Source organism: Anabrus simplex, chromosome 5 (assembly GCF_040414725.1).
Source record: "Anabrus simplex isolate iqAnaSimp1 chromosome 5, ASM4041472v1, whole genome shotgun sequence".
Lineage (NCBI taxonomy): Eukaryota > Metazoa > Arthropoda > Insecta > Orthoptera > Tettigoniidae > Anabrus > Anabrus simplex.
The window spans coordinates 300,763,449-300,777,283 of record NC_090269.1 but is presented as its reverse complement, the minus strand read 5'-3'; positions in this window follow the sequence as shown (position 1 = coordinate 300,777,283).

Below are 13,835 nucleotides of genomic sequence, written 5' to 3'. Positions count from 1 at the left end.
CTGTACCGTTTATTTACAATCCCATTTATGTGATTACCCCAATGAAGATCTTTCCTTCTATTAACACCTAGATACTTACAATGATCCCCAAAAGGAACTTTCGCCCCATCAAAGCAGTAATTAAAACTGAGAGGTCACGTTGCAATTGCTCACAATCTTGTAACTTATTTATTACTCTATAGAGAATACCAGCATCCGCAAAAAGCCTTACCTCTGATTCCACTCCTTTACTCATATCATTTATATATATAAGAAAACATAAGGGTCCGATAATACTGCCTTGACGAATTCCCCTCTTAATTTTTTACAGGGTTAGATAAAGCTTTACCTACTCTAATTCTCTCAGATCTATTTTCTAGAAATATAACAACCCATTCAGTCACTCTTTTGTCTAGTCCAATTGCACTCATTTTTGCCAGTAGTCTCCCATGATCCACCCTATCAAATGCTTTAGACAGGTCAATCGCGATACAGTCCATTTGACCTCCTGAATCCAAGATATCTGCCATATCTTGCTGGAATCCTACAAGTTGAGCTTCAGTGGAATAACCTTTCCTAAAACCGAACTGCCTTCTATCGAACCAGTTATTAATTTCACAAACATGTCTAATGTAATCAGAAAGAATGCCTTCCCAAAGCTTACATACAATGCATGTCAAACTTACCGGCCTGTAATTTTCAGCTTTATGTTTATCACCCTTTCCTTTATATACAGGGGCTACTATAGCAACTCTCCATTCATCTGGTATAGCTCCTCCGACCAAACAATAATCAAATAAGTATTTCAGATATGGTACTATATCCCAACCCATTTCCTTTAGTATATCCCCAGAAATCTTATCAATTCCAGCCTCTTTTCTAGTTTTCAACCTTTGTATCTTATTGTAAATGTCATTGTTATCATACGTAAATTTTAATACTTCTTTAGCCTTATTCTCCTCCTCTATCTGGACATTATCCTTGTAACCAACAATCTTTACATACTGCTGACTGAATACTTCTGCCTTTTGAAGATCCTCACATACACACTCCCCTTGTTCATTAATTATTCCTGGAATGTCCTTCTTGGAACCTGATTCTGCCTTAAAATACCTATACGTTCCCTTCCATTTTTCACTGAAATTTGTATGATTGCCAATTATGCTTGCCATCATGTTATCCTTAGCTGCCTTCTTTAGTTCCTTCAATTTCTCCTTACTTCCACAGCCATTTCTAACTCTGTTTCTTTCCAGTCTGCACCTCCATCTTAGTCTCTTTATTGCTCTATTATAATAAGGTGGGTCTTTACCATTTCTTACCTTCCTTAAAGGTACAAACCTGTTTTCACATTCCTCAACAATTTCTTTAAACCCATCCCAGAGTCTGTTTACAATTTATTTACCGTTTTCCACCGACCATAGTTACTTTTTAGAAACTGCCTCATGCCTGCTTTATCAGCCATGCCTTTGCTGGCGGGACCTAGTGTTTACACTGCACTAAGTCTTCTGGTATGGGCTAGGGCAATTTTGTTACTTTCATTGATCTGTCTCTGTCTTATCCTTGGCTTTGACAAAATGAAAGTGACTGAGGTATGAGCGATGATAGAAATGCCATTCCTTACGCAGCCAGTCCCTGCTATGAATGGTGTGAAACTGTTGCTCACAGGGTCGGTTGGTGCATTCATTTCAGTGGGCTTGGCAGACTGATATGTAATAGCAACTTCTGGCTCGGTGAGGAAAGCAACGGGAAACTACCTCACTCCTCGTTTCCCTAGTACGCCTCTTCAGTGATGCCTAGGCCATCTATGACAGCTCATGGCGGAACTGTTGAGGATCCAACCAGCCTTCGGGCTGATGACTAAACATACATACATGGTACTGCCTAATAGTCCTAAATTTAAGACCTTCCTTTCTATCACATTTATTTTTAACTACCACAAAAACAGCTTCATGATCACCAATACCATCTATTACTTCAGTTTCTCTATAGAGCTCATCTGGTTTTATCAGCACCACATCCAGGATATTTTTCCTCTGGTTGGTTCCATCACTTTCTGAATCAGCTGTCCTTCCCATATTAACTTATTTGCCATTTGTTGGTCATGCTTCCTGTCGTTCGCATTTCCTTCTCAACTGACATCAGGTAAATTGAGATCTCCCGCTACAATCACATTTCTTTCCTTGTCGTTTCCTACATAGCTGATTATCTTATCAAATAATTCTGAATCCGTGTCAGTGTTACCCTTTCCCAGCCTGTACACTCCAAATATATCAAGTTGTCTATTATCTTTAGAAATGAGCCTTACACCTTGAATTTCATGTGTCTCATCTTTAACTTTTTTCGTAGCTTACAAATTCTTCTTTCACCAGAATGAATACTCCCTCTCCCACCATTTCTATCCTATCTCTACAATACACACTCCAGTTCCGTGAGAAAATTTCTGCATCCTTTATATTATTTCTCAGCCATGATTCAAGTCCTATTACAATATCTGGTAAATATATATCTATTAAATTACTCAATTCTATTCCTTTCTTTACAATACTTCTACAGTTCAACACTAACAATTTTATGTCATCCCTACTTGATTTCCAGTTCCCTGTTCCCTTATGACCGCTCGCTAGGCCACGCCGTTTCCCCGAATGTGCCTCCCTATTACCCTTCCAAACAAATTACTTAACATATACGTACCACTGCGGTTTAAGTGAAGGCCATCTCAGCGCAGATCCCTACTTCTTTACTAGTTTTCTCCCAGAACAAGCACACACTACCCAAATCAAAGTCTATTCTACTTCCATGATTTGTAACCCAGTAAGCTCCTAAAATAACTGAATACACAAGATTTGGTACAACAAGGCACTGCTGAAAATTACAGTTATATTAATCGTGATTGGTACCGCTATCATCTTATTTACTTTCTGTGACTTACCCAACGGCTGTTATAAGATCTAACAGTACCTTCACTTACCTTCTTCATATCACAATTTCCATCATCGGAGTTAATACCTCACTACTTACATCATATTCTCAGTATTACAAGTGCTTACATTGAATCCTTTAACTTACCATTCCATCGTTGGTCGGTGACAGCTGCTGCAGTAGAGCAATATTGAACTGTTAAATCTTGGGGTCGTAGCGGGAATATTTCGGTCGCGATCTTAAACGAACGATGGGGTTCAGAAGAGAGCCTAACTACTTGAAATGAGGAACAAATATGTGCTTACTAACATTTATTGAATCAAAAATCTAGAAATTCTTTCCTTTACAACAACGACTCTTATTACAGATCCATCTACTTACTGTTTGTCCCAACAAACTAACTACAAAGTTATTGATCGACCACAATCAACTATTACAAAAATGAAAGAACGAAAAATTGAAAATAAAATATATTCCCGGCTGACGAATCGAACCCGCATTCGTAACTCAAGACTCACATAAATAAACTAAATGTCAACACGCACACTAGCAAAGCAATCAGACGTCTGAACGACAAAACAAATAAGTCCGTAACTGAAATAAAATCATCATCATCATCATCATCTGTTTACCCTCCAGGTTCGGTTTTTCCCTCGGACTTAGCGAAGGATCCCACCTCTACCGCCTCAAGGGCAGTGTCCTGGAGCTTCAGACTCTTGGTCGGGGGATACAACTGGGGAGTATGACCAGTACCTCGCCCAGGCGGCCTCACCTGCTATGCTGAACAGGGGCCTTGTGGAGGGATGGGAAGATTGGAAGGGATAGGCAAGGAAGAGGGAAGGAAGCGGCCGTGGCCTTAAGTTAGGTACCATCCCGGCATTCGCCTGGAGGAGAAGTGGGAAACCACGGAAAACCACTTCCAGGATGGCTGAGGTGGGAATCGAACCCACCTCTACTCAGTTGACCTCCCGAGGCTGAGTGGACCCCGTTCCAGCCCTCGAACCACTTTTCAAATTTCGTGGCAGAGCCGGGAATCGAACCCGGACCTCCGGGGGTGGCAGCTAATCACGCTAACCACTACACCACAGAGGCGGACACTGAAATAAAATACTAAAGTTAAATAAACTGGAACGCGCATGGCAAACTATAGTAAATACTCAATCACCGTTAGCTCAGTATCCAATATTGGACAACCTTCACGTTCATGCCACTAGTGGTTCCATAATCTTAGGTAAACACCTTCCAGCTGGTAAGGGCTGTCGAAACATGGCCTCAGTATTACTTAGCTAACACTCTTCGCATTGCATACACTACTGCAGACACTAGCATCGTTCAAGTCACTTCGCAAAACACCGAATCTAAGACTTGAGTATATACAGACGACACCCCCACACTCCTAGCCTTTCCTATCCCATCGTCGCCATAAGACCTATATGTGTCGGTGCGACGTAAGGCAAATTTAAAAAAGGACTCGGTACGCAACAGTAATCCCATCTATCGGAGATGAGTGGCAACAGAAGACACAAAGCACATTACAACAAACAATGGTCAATATAATGCTACTGTTGATTAATTTTATGAGCTTTTTATATTGTAGGCCTTCACACTGTTTTCTTTCGACTCTGTGATATTAAAGCGTCCTATACAATTATTGGTAGCGTAGACTGTAGTTCCTTTTTCTCCGAATTTACAGTACATACCGATTTTCATTAAATTATGTTTACCCGTTTTCTCGTGACTCGGGGCTGATATTGACTTAGTAACAAAAATCCAAATTCATTAATATTTCTATGATCATAACCGGAACGGTAACAATGTATAAGACATAAATGATCGGAAATTTAATAATATATAACTTTAGTTATGTAGTATTTATCGATACGGCCACTAATAACATAAATACTTGAGAATTAAATTGTAGGCCTTCCCCTAAACTACCATTTCACTCAGAGTGAATTAAATTATTTACAGCCTAGATTGTAGCGACTTATTCCCTGACTTTGCGTACCGACTTTCATTAAATTCTTTTCAGTCGTGTTCTCGTCCGCTTCCGTAGCGTAACGGTTAGTGTTATTAGCTGCCGTCCTCGGGAGCCTGGGTTCGATTCCCGGTACTGCCAGAAATTTAAGAATGGCAGGAGGGCTGGTATGTGGTTGAAATGGTACATGCAGCTCACCTCCAATGGGGGTGTGCCTGAAAAGAGCTGCACCACCTCAGGATGAGGACACGAGTTTGCATATTGCAGTCGTTTTCTCGTGATGCGTGTACAGACAGACAGACAGACATTACGGAGGATTAAAAAGTGCATTTCCTTGTAAGTACTGATACAGAAATATCATCCTTTTTAAATTCTGAACAATGTACAGACAAAACTCATTTTATGTATATGGACAAAATCAAGTGTTGTCATGTATGCGGCCTGCCAAACAATTTTGACATTCCGGATTTTCTGCCGTCCAGTAACAAAACCAGAATTCTACTGGTAGGTTCCAATGGTTGAGTTAATTCCAATGGTTCGTTAAAAACAATGATATGTAGGACCAAGACAGGGTGCGAAATCAGAAAGAAATGGTCTGTTTGGGGGGGGGGGGGAGGGAGGGGGCGGTTAAGGAAGAAGGATCATGAGGCTTAACTACTAATATTTACTTCAGTCAGTACCCGGGGGGAGGGGGAGGGGTATATAATTCCCCTGTAGGTAAATTATCCCGTCCCCGCAAACAAATGTATATTTTAATTCATTTTGTTTGAATTCTGTTGTTACAACAAGAATGATAAACATTGGAATGTTATTCCTCGCAAGCAATTCGATTCTTTTCCGCTGGTCTCTACACAGTTTAAAAAAAAATAGTAACCAGTAGGCACTTCGAATTAGGCGCCTGTTATTGGTGATGTTCTTACGAAAAATGCACAGTAAACAATAATTTCAATAATATATGTGTTCTACATTTTCCTAATTATTTTATAATTAGATCTGGGATTTTAGGATCTAAAGAATGTTGTTTTAGGCACCTAAAATAGGCTTTTAAAACAAGTACCGTAAATAGGCTTTTAAAAGAGAACATAGGCCCTTACAATATGCTTTAAAATGTGTATATAGACAGAAAATAGACTAAAATATTACAATATACACTTACATTGTAACATTATCTTTTTTTTTACTTTAATAAACTTGGTACACCTATTCTTTACAGAAATAACAGTAAAATTATAATTAAAAACGACATTTATCAAAAACAGTCATGGATTAATGAAAAATGATAATCAGTACTGAATTAAAACCTTAATACTAAAATCACAGAACACAATTACAGCATTGTAGGCATCCCTTAACGGTGTAAACGCGAACGGAGCATGTATTCACTTACTTGTGAGGAATATTCCTGCAGCACTTTCATTCATAGTTTGCTTTACAGTGTATAACAATAATCTTTTCCAAATTTTTCACAGTCAGGTTGTGTCTTTTGTCTGTTACAATCATTTTGAAAGCAAAGTGCGCTGCACACTCATAGATGTTAAAAGGCCATAGGAAAATTTACCTACACTTTTCTGTTCAATTTCACTAGGTAAGTCTACCTTTTCCCATCCATTACCTGATGCACCCCTTTCAGCACTGAATAACTTGGATTCTTCTGCAGTACACCAGCCCACTTGTCCATATTTTATCCCCTACCTACAGATCACTGAAGTTTAAAAACACTTCAGTCATTTTAAACATGTTTTTCATTAGTTGAATTAAAAGTTTTACTTTCATTATAGCCATTTTAGGCACCAGAATAGTAAAATTGACTCCAGCGGTCCAAATAAGCATTTAGGGCACTGTAAAACTCTATAAATGTAAGGTATTTATCATGAAATGTCAAAATATTTAATAATTCATGTTATTTCTTAAGGAGCAAAATAGGCATTTGGCTTGAATCCCAGGTCTATTTATTATGAAACAATCCTTCCGGGGAATTTTAGTGGCCAGGAATCGTTGAAATAAAATCATCCGTGGGGGAGAGGGAATACTCCATCACCCCCCCCCCCCCCTCCCCGCGATTTCGCACCGTGGGCCAGTATGTCCTCGGTGGGTTCTCGACGTTCCTCCATCGTTGTTTTCCTAAAACGTTAAAATTAATTGCGGAAACAGTAATGAATTCCTATACTACCAGATACTGGCATGTTTGAGACCCCTTTTCGTTTATAAGTACAGTCAATGGGATTGCTAATGGGTTAAATATGGGCTACACTTGTAACTGCCGTCACTAACCTGTCGGATAAAATGGCCGAGGTGTGACACAAGAGATCTTGTCGCACTAACTGTAACAATATAGATCTGAAGATTGTTAGACCTCCCGCCCATTCGCCTGCTCTCTGCTGTGCTGCGGGGTCAGCGAGGTCACTGACGTATTCATACTCAATCCTTAAGAGAGTTACGACACAACCAAGGCCAAGGCAGTCGCTAGCTCGAACAATGAAATCGGGAAAGTGATAAACATATTCTACTGACGACCAACTATTACACATCCTACCATGCATTTGTCCAAGAACATCGTTAAAATTTGAAAGACCGGGTGAGTTGGCCGTGCGATTAGGGGCGCACAGCTGTGAGCTTGCATCCGGGAGATAGTGGGTTCGAACCCCACTATCGGCGGCCCTGAAGATAGTTTTCCGTCGTTTTCCATTTTCACACCAGGCAAATACTGGGGCTGTACCTTAATTAAGGCCACAGCCGCTTCCTTCCCACTCCTATCCCATCATCGCCATAAGACCTATCTGTGTAGGTGCGACGTAAAGCAGCTAGCAAAAAACAAAAAACAAAAAAGTGAGAAATGGTTGTTATGCATTTTGAAGGTACTATATTTAAATACTAGTGTGATCAAAGTTTAATCTTTCAGACTCAGTTGTGTTATATGGCAACGTGATATTCCCTAATATATAATTTGATTTACGTCGCACCGACACAGATAGGTCTTATGGCAATGACGGGAGAGGAAAGGGCTAGGAGTGTAAGTGGTCGTGGCCTTAATTAAGGTACAGACCCTCGCATTTGCCTGGTATGAAAATGGGAAACCACGGAAAACCATCTTCAGCGCTGCTGACAGTAGGGTTCAAACTCACTATCTCCCGGATTCAAGCTCACAGCTGCGCGCCCCTAACCGCACGGCCAACTCGCCCGGTATTCCTTAATTTATAGCATCATGATACCTATATAATTAGGTCCTACATCTACCAATTTGCTCACACCATGATGGAGATACGTGAGTGAATTGCGTTGTTGCACATACGTCGACCAAGTTTTACGGCCAGGTGAGGGATGTATTAAAGTATTACGTCCTTCTGTGGTGTTTGGCAGTGTGTAGTTGAAGATGTAACACTTAGCTCTCCAGCTAGACATATTAACCAGATACCAGACAAGGCGAAAATTACCGGTTCAGCCGAGAATCGAACGACGAACCCTCTGAAGCTGGACACATTGTTGATGGTGGTGGTGGTGATTATTGTTTTAAGAGGAAGTAGAACTAGACAACCATCCTCTATTAACGCTAATCAGAGAGACAATTTTGAAGGGGTCCGACACTTCGATAAATGGAGGTATCGGCCAAAGAAAGACAAGAACCACGAAGGACATGAGAATGAAAGACTCCCTGGACCTAATACCGTCGGGGTTGGAAAAGAACAATAGATAGCCAAGGAAGATCGGATAGGTCAGATGAAAGTGAGGAGCCTGGCACAAGTAAATGGAAGCAATGCCAGGACTCAGCTAAGTACTTGTGTTTACCAACCCAGGCTCCGAAGCCGTTCGCCGGGCTGTGGGGCTCAGACGATTGAGGCGCTGGCCTTCTGACCCCAACTTGGCAGGTTCGATCCTGGCTCAGTCCGGTGGTATTTGAAGTGCTCAAATACGTCAGCCTCGTGTTGGTAGAATTACTGGCACGTAAAAGAACTCCCGCGGGACTAAATTCCGGCACCTCGGCGTCTCCGAAAACCGTGAAAGTAGTTAGTGAGACGTAAAGCAAATAACATTATTATCTGATTGTGCAATACTGCTGACATTTCTGCCAAGTTCGCTACGTCATGGCTACGTCATCGTATTTAGTTAGCACTGAGCTCACTTTCTTTGAGAAACCCACGAGCCGGCGGCGGTTTCACAACTGTATGTAATATTTGCCGCGCGGTAGGAGTACATCATACTTATTTCTGGAGATTACGTAGATGCGTCAACCAACGTCTATATAAGGTGGCTGCGTATTGTAGCGTCAGTCATTAGTCATTAGTTAAACGGAAGCTGAACAGTGAAGAATTCTACGAGATGAAGAGGCCTCAGTCGGTCAGTCAACGAGTGTGAACGAGAGATGGAGAAGACTCAGTGAGCCATTATCATTGGTCATTGAGAGAGTGAGGCCAATGTTGGTCGGTCACTTAGTTGAAGACACGGACGCAAGGGCTTACCATGGAGTCAGAGAGGGATACCACCTGCCATGAGGTAATACCATATTGACTTACAAAGAAGTCAGATGATATGAAGAAGAAGCAGTCACAAGGATGTATCACCAAGTTAGGCGTGACACATCTACAGTAAACACCAGATCAAAGGAATACGTCGTAATTACACTCAAAGTGTTGAAGGTACAGTCAAGTGAATCAGTGAGGGAAATATTTCGTATAAATTTTTGAATGTCCGGTCAAGAAGAATTCAAATTCATACCTAGTTTCTTTCAGTTGCAATGTCATAATTTCATATTCTCATCTGTTTTATCGCAACAAGACTCACTATTTTTTTATATTTTTTTAGTTCCGTTTGGGCCTGCTATGGACCACGTGGTTCTTATCTCTAGCAGCTTTCTTCTTTGACCAGTACTCCTTCATCCTTGCACTGTGAAAGTCTTTTCGCTCCTGGGTCCATTTCACACCTCCTCCCGGACGTACTGTTTTTTCTGTTAGTGACTGGAGAGAGTTTGATGTTCTGATCAACGTTCTGTACCTATTCCTGTTATAAATTTCACTGGGAGCAATGTCCAATTCTTGAAGGTCTTTTCTGACGAGTCTTGCCCACTTGGCATTAGTCGCTTTCCCTCTAGAGATGGTGTGGAAGATTCTGGAGGTGAGCCTCTGATTGTCCATTCTCATGATATGACCATAGAAGTTCAATCTCCTCTTCCTCATAGATGTTGTAATGCTCTCCAATTGTTGGTACAGTTCGTTGTTGTGCCTGATTCTGTACTTGCCTTCTTCTTTAATAGGGCCCATGATTTTTCTCAGGATCTTCCTTTCCTTCAGGTCCAATTTTCTAAGTTGCCCTTTTCTTACCATGTTTAGGCATTCTGAGGCGTATAGTACTGATGGTCTCACTACAGTAGTGTAATGCCTGATTTTGAGGTTAAGTGAGAGGGATTTGGATTTGTACATACTATTTTTTAATATATTATTTAAAGAATATATTTTGTTCTATCAAACGAATTCATAGTTTTATTTCAATGACAGTAAAATATTTTAACCTCAAAATTAATGGGGAAAGCGAACGCCAATCTCCTTTTCCCACAACTTATATGGTATGTCGTCAAAAGTAAGCTTATTACCCCCACACCCTGTTAGTTGTTAGTATTGAAAATTCACAGTTGATCACTAAATCATAACATATATCAAAAGCTCAAAAGTGTTTTGACAGTTAAGATCTATCGAGTTCAAATCCGGACCTTGACTTGGCCATTGTAATACGCTGACTATTTTCTGCTGAAAGTATTCTTGGACACATGTTTAGAATCGTTATCGTGATGAAGAAACCATTGGCGAGGCATGTATCGTCTTGCAAAAGGTAATATATTATTGTCTAAACTGTTGCTATAACTAGGATCATTCATGATTCCCTACATGCACTAACCTTTAGCAGAAAAGCATCCCTGTGGGGTGACGAATGTATCGAATTACATCCGAAGATATCAGAGTAAAATTACCTTCGTCGCTCCATAATTCCTTAGGCTAGTTTAATTGAAATGTTCTTTTCAAACCTTTTCCTTCTGTAAGATGAATTAATGAAGGGTTTCTTGCACGCTCGGTGCGCACGCAGATCCTCGTATTTCAGTCGACTGTAGTGGAAACATGACATCCATTCCATAGCTTTGCCTCACATCCCCAGTAATTTGCTGTGCTGACATCTGGGCCTGTGCTACCACTTGTCTCCTTATAATCCTATCTATTATTATACTAGTTTTTCCTAGTTCGACTTTGAGGAGTTTTGTTGCGAAGTTCACCATAGACTCAAATAATCATTTTGTACCATATAGATACCGGTTGCCTGCGGATATTTCAGAAGCACGAGCAGCCTCTGCCTGCAACTTCCCACCAGAGATCGGATTACTGCTTCCGTGACGCCCGAAAACCGTAAAAATAGTTAGTGAGACATAAAATCACTATCGTTATTGTTGCTTCCCTGAAATCTATGGATATTTCCTTATGTTTACGGTACAACCACACTGCACGAAACAAACAGCCTGAAACTACCTCAGGCAAAATGTTTCAGTTGTTTGCACTGCAGCAAACTCAGGCAGTCGTCAAGATGTCGTCTGGAGAAGACGATGTAGATTAGAGATGGCTGAAAAATAACGTAGCAGTTACTTTGTCACAGTTACATGCCTGCAACTGTTAAAATATAACTCGGACAAAAAAATAACATGTTACCGAGTAACGACATTAGAATAACCTACCGGTACGAGTGAAAACAGTAACTGGGAAGTGGGAACTGTCACTAGTAGCAGCTTACAGACACAGAATGTGACCTTCAGAGTTCAGATACTACGCATGTCTTTCAAATAAGAGCGCTTTCGTACAAAATTGCTTTAAGTTGGTGCTGTCATCTGGTAACTAAAGTGTAACCTGTTATAACATAGTCAACTGCTCAGGGGTAATCGTTGACTTAGACATCGCGCAAGGCTACCTACATTATAATATTATTATAAGTTTCACTCGTATAATTTTTCTTGTACCATAAATAAATTAGTATACTAACTTTCCATATTGATATTATAGATAATATATTATAGATAACATGAGTTCATTTTACTTAATCGATATTCTTGTACCGGTTTGTGTCGAGGTTTGGCAGACAGGTCATCATGTTTTCTTGTCTTCTATCCTTGATCGGAGCATTGTCAAACTCACTCCTCTAGATTTCAGAAAAGACGTTATGTTGTCTTCTCATTTCATCCTTTGTATGCCTCTCGTTAACTTTATAGCAAATAGGAATGCGTGTTTTGCTGCACCGACTTTCAACAATGTAGTGATGCGTGCGCGCATGTGCGAGTGAATGAATGGGACTTCGCAACACAGCTGTAAAGAGACAAGCTTGAAGCTGTGACCAATAAAAGGTGAGTAACGCTGGACGTTATTTTTAACTGTTACTTTTCACAGTTACTTTATTGTAGCAGTGACAGGTGTAGCAGTTCCACAAAAATAACCGTTTGTCACACCTCTAATGTAGATGAATGCATACCAGTGATGTGGCAATGGTTGCTCTTAAATTCAAAACTACTACGAACATTTTGGATTCATCCTTTAAATGTTAAAAGAATTGGGCTATTGTGCTTGATAAATGAGTTACGGAATACGAAGATAAGTTCCTTAATTGCACGCAACCCCTGCAACTTTCGACCTTTTATTTTCATTGTGATGTTCATTTCTGCAGCAACTTCCACGAGGGCCCTGTTGCTATGACTTTTCAAATTGAAGTTATAAATAGCTGGACGTTTTTCTATGAACACAACAAGGTTCTCACTCCATCTAAAAAGGAGAATATATATTTTACAGGTATCACTAAAATAACTTGTAATTTATGAACCAAGTTTTATGTTTGATTCTATTTAAAAGACAGAAAGTCTGTTTTCAATATATCCCACATGTTTAGGTCTACCTTGTAAGTTTATGAGTGTGTACAAAAAACACTGTTGTTAGACAATTTCTTGCATAGAATGTGAAATATACAATTAGTTTGGCTTATCTTGACTTCCTCCCCTGCGAACCATGTGACCTTACCGCGGCGGGGAGAAACAGAATAGAAGCTTTTGAAATGTAGTGTTACAGAAGGATGCTGAAGGTATGATGGATAGATCGAATCACGAAAGAAGAGATACTGAATCGAATTGGTGAGAGGAGATCGATTTGGCTAAATTTGACCAGAAGAAGGGATAGAATGATATTACATATCTTAAGACACCCAGGACTTACGCAGTTGGTTTTTGAGGGAACTGTAGGCGGCAAGAATGGTAGGGGTAGACCAAGGTATGAATATGAAAAGCAGATTAGAGCAGATGTAGTATGCAGCAGTTACGTTGAAATGAAAAGGTTAGCACAAGATAGGGTGGCATGGAGGCCTGCATCAAACCAGTCTATGGATTGATGACTCAAACAACAACACCTTGACTTATTATGTTTGCTGCAAATAAGTATCCTCAGTATAACTTCCGCCTGACTGAAGCAGCCTGGAGCAAACCAAACGCTTCCGGTACTTCGAGGGCTAGTTGATTGAAGCAGGCGGTCTCAGGCAGCCTGAAACGGTTTTGTTTTGTTTTGTTTCGTTTCGTTTCGTTTCACGCAGTGTGGTCGTACCCTTACGTTGTGCCGTAACTATCTTCTATGTTTTAGTATAAATCTGTAAAATGGAAAAACATCGCAATTGCTAGATAAGGATAACACTGATTCTGTCGACAGAATTTTGCACCGCCTCACCGTTTAAATGTTACTGCCCCATTCTGGACAAGTTGTCTCTGCTGCGAAGTGATAAGAACTACGACCTATTTGCACATTGATATCCTGCACATCCTGCGTCATTGTGCGTGCCTCAGATCAGCGTAAGTCAACCGACTTATGAGCGCTACCGTATACAGAATACTTGGGAGTTGAGTACAACTAAGCTTACGGAAGGTGATATGAATGTCCACGGTTCGTCAAATATATATTTTTAA